Source organism: Anolis sagrei, chromosome 1 (genome assembly GCF_037176765.1).
Source record: "Anolis sagrei isolate rAnoSag1 chromosome 1, rAnoSag1.mat, whole genome shotgun sequence".
NCBI lineage: Eukaryota > Metazoa > Chordata > Lepidosauria > Squamata > Dactyloidae > Anolis > Anolis sagrei.
The window spans coordinates 25,982,450-25,989,395 of NC_090021.1; the positions used below are offsets into that span (position 1 = coordinate 25,982,450).

General features: G+C 40.3%; 1 long non-coding RNA gene across 1 annotated transcript; it reads left to right on the forward strand.

The window, feature by feature from the left end:
• Nucleotides 1-318: 318 nt before the first annotated feature.
• On the forward strand, nucleotides 319-6,739 carry LOC132761505 (uncharacterized). Its single transcript, XR_009629965.2, has 3 exons — nucleotides 319-507; nucleotides 2,431-5,392; nucleotides 5,983-6,739. It is a non-coding gene; the product is annotated as an uncharacterized lncRNA (long non-coding RNA).
• The last annotated feature ends 207 nt before the right edge of the window (nucleotides 6,740-6,946 follow it).

Sequence of the window (6,946 nt, forward strand, 5' to 3'; positions counted from 1 at the left end):
AGTCATCCAGCAAAAAAGAGATGTGTGTCAATTAAAAGCAATAATATTATCTGGGATGGAATTTCCCCCAGCACCGTGGGAAAGAAAAATGAAAGTTGTGACAATGAGAGTTAACAATAGATTGGACTGCAGTATCCACAAGGGTGGGAAGCGGTTCCTACCCAGCAAAGTTTCCCCTAGCCAGCCACTCCCTTTCTTCATCCTCTCCTAGCATTTGCACGCAGCTATTTCTGACAGCCCTCATTCTTTTGCAGCTTAATTCCAGAAAGAGCGTCTTTCCCACCCAGTTTACTGCATTGCACCACCGAGTGGGGGAAAGCGCTACCCTCACTAGGATGCTCTTCTAATCCACCTCTCCGATCTGCTTGTCTTGCTCCCTCCCACCCCCTGCAACAATTAGGCTGAAATACACTGCAGTGGCAGAAGCTCTCCTCACCACCACCCCCTTCCCTCCCAGGGTGCTTGCAGCTTTGGAGGTGACAGATCATGCCAGAAAATAGATATTAGGTACGTGAGGGTTTTTTATCATAAGAGGTCAGGCTAGAATTAGCCACCATGCTTTGATTTGCAGCGTTGTTGTGAAATGGAAATGTACACACTTTTGCAGCCGTCGTATTGTTGCTTTGAACTACAGCTAAAGGCTCTTGAGATGAAAATAGTGGGGTTTGCGGACATCCAATAAGTACCCCGTTGGCATCTTGTAAGTAGGTTGCTAGAATGAAAACTGGAGAGGGCGTCTGTATCTTTAATAACTGTGTAGAAGAGGGGATTTCAGCAGGTGCTACTTATTACCTGGTTACATGACAGGCAACATATGTTGAATTTCAGCCTCTGCTACACAGCCATTACACACACAGGAACCGTCTCTAGTTTTCACTTGGGCAATCCTACCCATGAGGGATCCTAGTTATATCCCTGCCTACAAGGTTAAATATCTACCAATTAGGTAATCCCAATTACATACCTGTCTACAAAAGATCCAAGTTAAATCCTTAACTATTAGGGATCCCCATTACATTCCTGCCTATAATGGACACAAGTTACATTCTTACCTATAGGGGATCCAAGTGAAATCCCTACCTATTAGGAATCCAAGTTGCGATCCGCCTTGCAATGTTCAGTTCAATTTCCTTTGCTCCAAACCATAAAACCTGGGGAAGTTACTTTTTTGGATTACAACTTCCCAAATCCATCTGCTTGGGCTGGGGTGGAGTTGAGTTATAATTCAAAAATGTAATGTTTCTTCATTAAAACCTTGCACAGTGTTTCTGAACCAAGATCGCATATTCCATCCAGACTCCATGAATGATTCTTAGACAGCTTGACTGTGTGTTGTTAAATAGGGTGTGGTAGCAATATTCATTGCAGAAAGACAGTGGACCTGTGGAGCCTATAGTCTAGTTCACCCAGACAGGGATTCTCCAGACATTAGCTCATATCCATGCCATTCAGGAACAGATATACCCAGATTATCAGACCACTCGGTTTTAACCTGATTATAACATGCTTTTGCTTTCAGGTCTGACACTACACAGAAACCATTCCCTGTAGCTCTCAGTAAACATCGTCCTCTGAAGCAGTGCCTGGTATCCTGGAAGGTCTTTAACTACAACTCCCATTGGCTCTGCCTAGGTTGTGCAATGATTGCTGGTGATGGGCACTGTATCTGAAACCATTTAGAGGGCCTAGGGCAAAGGAGGCTGCTCTAAATAGTTAAAATAAATTTGTCCTACTTTACAGATGGCAGGTCTCTATTTGATGAAAGCCCCGGATTAAATGTCTGTATAAATAGGTCAAGAGAGACAGAGTTGTATCAAGGTTTGAGCAATGGAATATGACTTTGGAAACCAGGGTTCACTTCCTACTCAGTTATGGAAATTCACTGGGCAAGTCACACACACTCAGCCACAGAAAACATGGTAAGTTTGGAAACTGCTTGAAAACACACAACATTATATAGGTCAACCAGGTTAGTGTTTTTAAAAAAACATAAAAAGGGAGAACCTTGCCCTTACCCATTACTACAAGTTTACTTCTGGACAATAAACTAAACACAAGACATCTAGTCACAGCCCTTTGCTTTTGGGTGAAGTGACCTTTCTATTTACAATCATCCCTCTACATCTGTGACTTTGACTCCTGGGGCTTTGATACTTTCCAGATTTGATGTTAAATTTTGTCTGTAGGAATTTCTAGATCCTCCAGTATGGCCAATTCTCACTAATCACGCTGGAGGACCTAGAGATTTCTACAGAGGTCCTCCAGAGACGTCTAAGGAATCCTCTATGGGTCCTTCAATGTGATTCTATGTTCAGCTTCCAGTGGAAGTGGACAATATAGTTGTACTGGAAGACCTAAAATTTATTATAAAAGTGTTCTATAAAGTAAAAAAAAAATCATTATTTAATTCATGTTTTTTCAGTTTTACAGGGATCCTGTGTTCCTAACTCCAGCAACTGTGGAGAGCCTACTCCAAATCAAACAAATAATTTTTTGAAATATTTCTATTTAAATTGTAGTAATTTCCATATTCTCGTCTATACATCATATAGTCTAATGGAGCCGCGGTGGTTAAATCTTTATGCTGCTGACCTGAAGGTTGGCTAAACTTTATGCTGCTCAACTGCTGATCTGAAGGTTGGCAGTTCGAATGCATGAGACGAGGCGACCTCCCATCTGTAAGCTCCAGTTCCTGCCAACCTAGCAATTCGAAAACATGCAAATGTGAGTAGATAAATAGGTACCATTTCTGTGGGGAAAGACAAAGAGATGCTCCAAGCAATCTTGACGGCCACATGGGAGAAAAAAAGCTCATCCCAGAGCCAGAGATGAGCACCGCCTCCAGAAAGCCAGAAATGAAAGGAGAAGCCTCCGCCTTTGTTTGTATGTCTCATTTGTATTTGAATGTAAAGGCATTGAATGTTTGCCTATGCGAATACTGTAATCGGCTCTGAGTCCCCTAGGGGGAGAAGGGTGGAATATAAATAAAGTGTATTATTATTATTATTATTATTAACACAGTGATTCTTAAAGTATGGGTTCTGACCTCAAATCACGTCTCCTTAGCTCAATGATGGGGTTGCAAAAAATCTGGCTACAGTAAAAGTTTTCTGAACATTACCTAGTGGTTGTTTTAGACATTTACACGAATCTGTTGTGCAGTGTTTACAATGGGCTCTGCAGAAGATGCTTCAGCTGTACTTCATATAAAAGAAAACCAGCCTGTTTAGCAAATGGTAATTTGTTATCAGCAAATATTTGATTATTTTATATGGTATCATGTAACAAGCCCATAGCCAGAAAAAAATTGGGAGGGGTTGAAACTTTTTTTCCAAGAAGACTTTTCAGGTCAGTGTCTCCTGATCTGGCAAAAGATCCCAACATTTACATCATTGCGCAAAGGTTCTTTACAGGTAATAGATCTTGAATCATTGCTCCCTCTTTAAGTCAGTTCTTGTCGGCCACAAAGGACAATAGTTTCCACAATAAGTTGAAGTTACTTTCTGTTTTCTTCTGCTTTCTTCTTATTTCCTTTATCATGATGACAGGTTGCATCAAAATGTTTTCCACTGTGAATTAGCAAGAAGTCTTCAGTCAAGCACAAGTTGTTCTGATGGTACTCTGTTTTTTGATGTCTATTGAAGACTTCTATTGCATATTTCCATCCTCCCAATGGTTTAGCAACCAATGCACCAAGCTTCTAATGACCACCTTTACCCACAACTTCTCCTCCAAACACCACACCATATTTACACAGGGTACCTTGTACATGAAATGAGTAGGCTAACCAGGGAAATCCGCTGAACCATTGGGGTTGAAATCTTAGATGTGTCTTCTTATCCTCAGGAAATACATATCCTGGCAATGGGCTCTGTGGATTTTTCACTGCTGCTGCTCCAGTTTGAAAGCCATGACTTTTAAACTAGAAGAAAAGAGATTTCTCATAAACATGAGGAAGAACACATGAGAAAGAACACTGTTCAACAGTGTTGTCTCGGAGTGCAGTGGAGACTTTTAAACGGAGGATGGGTGGCCATCTATCAAGAGTGCTTTGATAGTGTAGAATGGGATTGGACTGGATGGGCCTTGTGTTCTATTCCAGATCTAGGATTCTATGATATTAAACCCTGATTAGGACCTCTATTGTAAATTATGCATTTTTTTCTACTCTGATCTTGCAATGACATGGCCATGACTTCCTTGATAGAATCAATCCAACTATAGCATGGCCTCCCTATTTTTCTGTTGCCTCTTTCTATATATCACCATTTTTTCTCATGTGGCATGTCACCTCCTGATATCCTCTTTTTGGGCAAATTGACTGTTGAGTTAAGTCAGGCACCATTTATACATCTCTTATTTTGTTGGAATGCATAAACGGTTGTCTTGACTTTACTCCTCAGCAGGAATACTGGGAATTTCCAGGGAGTATCTTGGAATAAAGAAAATGCAATGTGGTTCTCCAAATTAAAATTGGTTTGTACAGGACAAACTTTGAGACTTTTGGAGATCATTTCCCCTTAAGTTCTTTGCTTTTATCCGCTGTTTGTTTCCCATAGGATAGGTTTCAGCAAGCCACAATGCTTTGCAGGAAACCATTGTATTAATAAAATCGGTGGAATGAGCAGTTTACTGGATCCTAGACAGGACTCCGCAACCCTTTATAGATGTTGTATATGTGACTTGCTTCAATGGTCCATGTGTACAGGCAGTCCCCAAGTTACAAACATCTGACTTACGAACAACTCATAGTTAAGAACGGGTGAGACCACAGAAAATGAGAGAAATATACCCCTTGAAAGGGAAATTCACTCCTGAAAGGGTTATCATGGGGAAAAGAAGTCTCCACTGAAATTTTATCACCAATCCTTGTTTCCACAATTAAGCCAAAGCTTACACAAACACACACACGACTGGAGGTACACTTAAAACATGTGCCTGTTCAGACTTACAAACAAACTCAACTTAACCAACTTACAGAACCTCTCTTGTTTGTAACTTGGGAACTGTCTGTATAGGTTTGCATCCTTGACATTGACAAATTATCTCTCATAATCCAGAACACAGAGTTGGCTGCTTTAGTTGGAAGAGTGCAAATGTGTATGCAATGGCACATCTTTAATCAATTTCACTTTTAATCAATCTTTCTGAATTGTATGTTGCATTAGATATTCTGTAGATAATTCCCACAATCAAGAGAATCTAAGCTCATGCATAGTTAATAAAGTTTTGTATCCTCCCTCTGCTTTCTTATTTTGTATTAGTGCCACCCCAGAGGTCTTCCTCGCTCTCTCATCTATCAGAAAATCATGAGCAAGACAAGGCATTCACGGGCCAGAAATAGTTTATCTCAGAAAAGGCATGATTTTGGAGAGCAGTTTATTGCTATTTGGTAAATATTATCATTTATCTGGTACATCTCTGGTTATATAAAACAGTAATACAGCATGGTCCCCTTATCTGATAGTGAATTCATAGGGTTAAATGCAGCAGTTCATTTTTGAAAAGTTGTGTATCTCAGCTGTCTTGGCATAGCATCCACTATCTTTTCAAATAAAAGAAGTCAGGATTTCTTTTTCTTTTTTAAACATCCATAAGCAATGCGATCTCTTTGGTGAGGCTTTAATTACACTTGATAGCAGATAGCCAGGTCAATAGGTTTTAATTATGAACTCTTGAAAAACATTGAAGCTTTCCTCTTTGTTAACTGATGATCAAATAAGGAGATACCAGCCAGGCCTCGGTATCACACACCTCAAGCCAGATAGAGGCAACATGTTTAAGGGATTCTTTCTTATGTCTGTGTACTACGGCTGAATCCAGTGCAGTTTCCCTGGCTGTGTACTATACCCTGAAATGCTAAATAAATACCACATATTCTCATGTATAAGTCAACCGCATGGATAAGTCAAGGATAGATTTTGGGGCCTGTGGATAAGTCAAGGTTCATTCAATTATTTTTATTTTTATTTATTGTGTCAGAAGCAATGTGAGAAACTGCAAGTCTCTTCTGGTATGGGAGAACTGGCTGTCTGCAGAGACATTGCTCAGGGGATGCACAGATGTGTTACCATCCTGTGGAAGGCTTCTCTCATGCCCCCACATGGGAAGCTGGAGCTGACAGATGGGAGCTCACCCTGTCTCACGGATCTGAATCACTGACCTTCAGGTCAGCAGTTCGGCCAGCACAAGGGTTCAACTCATTGCACCATGAAGTGGGGAAAACATCAGTCCTGGGCCACTGCCGCCATTTAACTTCTCAAACAGGCTAGAAGTGGTGCCATTGCAGAGAAAGTAGAAGAGGCTGGTGCTTCTTTTAGGTTCTCTGGGAAAGGACTAAGCTCCCACCTTTCACTACTCTACTCAGAGAAAGGGATGGTTCCTTTTTCAAATAAGAGTTAAGGTATACTAATTATAATGACCCATTAATAAGTCAGCTCAGGTTTTTTTGGGTTGATTTCTTGACTGAAATTTCTAGACATATACATGAGTACATACGGTAGTTATAGTTATGCTGAATTAGCTTCCTACAGTTGTTTACTAATGCTTGCTCTAATGTGTTTTCTAGACTGTATCATACATTGAAATGCTGGAAACATGGTTATATTTACACTGAAATTAGGTCTGCTGGATTATATAATGATATATAATGACTCCCAAACTCTGCAATATTGATGATGAGAAATGTACCTGAACTGTGTGATGTGATTATGCTTCTCTCAGAGTGTGTAGATATAGAAATTGTACTGGCTGTTTCAATAAATAGCTAGAAACATTATGGAATATTTGTTTATTCTCCCATCATAAAAACACCCTGAAGATCTCTAAAGCCTAGGGGAGTTTTAATGGAAATACTGGTGGTTTTTGGCCTACAGGACAATGTAATTGCTTGTAATCTTGGGAATTCAGGTGGACAACAAGGAACCCCAGCTGGATGCAAGTTAGC